Here is a 2,349-nt window from a genome sequence, read left to right on the forward strand (position 1 = left end):
ACTCATCTGAACCAAACACAAACTTAAACAACAGAACTTTATTCTCCAGCAAAAGTAAATTGTGAGTCAAGAGTTGCTGTTTTATTTCCCAACATGAGATCTAAATCGAGCCTTCTCTCCACGCTGCCAGGAATTAAATTCTCCTGAGTCATAGTGGAAAAATACTACAACTAAAAATACTGCAACCCTGAGCCTCAGAAACCTGATAGTTAGGGTTTTAAAAATCCCCCAAACGTTATTTAAACCCCCCGAAATTCCCAGAAATAAATTAAAAAAGGAACAAAAGGCAAAACAAAAACAAGACAAAACAACCTCCTCCTCCTCAGTGGAGCTGAGGGTCAAAGGGTCAAACAACAACACATTTACATCTGTATAGAAACCAGGTGTTGACTGTTTCACTCTCAGACTCTGAGCTTGAAAACACTCCATGATATTCTGCTTCATTACTAATCGATCTCATTGATCTGACAGATGCACAGTGGCATGATGCAACAGTTTGGGCATTCCTGGTTTAAAATGTGTTAATGTGTTTAACAGTTCATCAAGTGGAAGATGAAATGATCTTTGAGTGGTCCAAGTGACTAGAAAAGCGCTATATAAGTGCAAGTCCATTTACTATCTCCAAAAGACATAAAGTTAAACATGAAACACTCTTTTATTTCAATATTTTAATCAATATCAGTGTATTATTAGTGAAAAAGGGAAACAAAGCAGCAGCCTGCAAAATAATGGGAAACCCAGGAGACTTGAGCTCTCAGAGAACTTTGACCAAGGTATCAGACAAGATATTTACTATTTACACTACTAGCTACTTAATAGCAGGGGGCCCAGACCTTTGCTGAGGGACCTTTTCCTTTCCTGTCAGTTTGAACATGGACAAGATGGAAATAAAATATAGATATTGTTTAAAATGTAAAGGGAATGTGTCATCTGTAACTTTATGTCTTTTGGAGATCATTTCATCTTCCTCTTGATGAACTGTTCACTATAGCTGCGTTTCCACTGCAGGAACTTCCCCTGAAGAACCAGGGAAGAGAGATTTGTAACTTTTACAGGGCTGAAAGGAGTCCCCGCCTCGGGGTAGGTACTCAGATCAGCCCTGAAAAACTCCCGGCGCTGATTGGTCAAACTCGGAGTGGGATGTGACACCCTGAAATAAGCAGCATTTTACAGTAAAAATCCAGCGTTATTAAAAAAGCATCTTCAAGGCCAAAGAAAGAGAGAATAAGTCAGTAAAAGATGCAGGAGAGTAGTAGTAATAAAAAAAAACTGATTGAAACAGCAATTAAAAACCCAGCTTTATTAGAAAGCGTCTATATGTTTAATGTTTACAATTTTTTTCATTTTAAATTTTTTTTTTGTTTTTATGCTGTTTTGTGTTGTTCTTTTTAAATGTTTTGTCTTTATGTAAAGCACATTGAGTTGCCTTGGTATGAAATGCACTATATAAATAAAGCTGTCTTGCCTTTACCAGGAACTCCTGCAGTGGAAATGCGTCTATGAACAGAAACTTTGACCTGAACCTCTACATGACACTGTACCTGTTGATTGACAGCTGCATGGAGTTCAAATGCACAGTAGAAGAAATGGAAACATCCATCCCCCACCTCCTCCTCCTCCTCCCCAAACCAGCATCATTCAGTACGTTTACATGCCGAGATTAATCGAGCTATGCTCAAAATTCGATTTTGGCGTCTAGTCGGACTTCTGTCCTTGTCTCAATTTACATGCAATTGAGAAAATCGAATAACTGACGGGGTCCGCCCCCTCATGCAGCGTCACCCGTCATTTCAGCAGGTTAATACGCCCCCTGTCCTGTTGACTTCTCTGTCACCTTGTAAAAAACTGAATATAAACAACTTAGTAGCTTAATAATAAATGATCAACTGCAGTTCCCGACCAGACGCGCCAGTCTGGGCCGGTTTGCGTTGAGAATAGGATACGGGCTTCCTTTTTCCTCTCTCTATCTATAATAAAACCCTCTTGCTGGTTGCGCTGTGTGAAATGCATTGAATCAGCGCTGATGTTGGGTTTTTTTCTTTACTTTGCCAGGTTCAGGCAGCTTCTCTGCTCCACTTTGTGCCGTCTCTACTGTTGTGGAGCATGCGTTCATGCATTGTCCAGTTCTACTCCGACTAAGGTGTACACATGACGGAGAAAACCGAATTCCAATCGCATTATCTGGGAGTTCTCCAACTCCGATTTCAGTCGGACTAAGGTGTTTACATGCACTTCAGTTGTTCAGTTATAGTCGGATTAAGGCAATAATTCGGTTTTTTCAAATGTCATGTAAACGTACTGACTGTAACAAGCTCTCTCTCTCTCTCTCCCTCCATCTCTCCCCAATAA

The sequence above is a fragment of the Trachurus japonicus genome, chromosome 4 (genome assembly GCF_045865225.1).
Source record: "Trachurus japonicus isolate A0001 chromosome 4, Traja_1.0".
Classification (NCBI taxonomy): domain Eukaryota; kingdom Metazoa; phylum Chordata; class Actinopteri; order Carangiformes; family Carangidae; genus Trachurus; species Trachurus japonicus.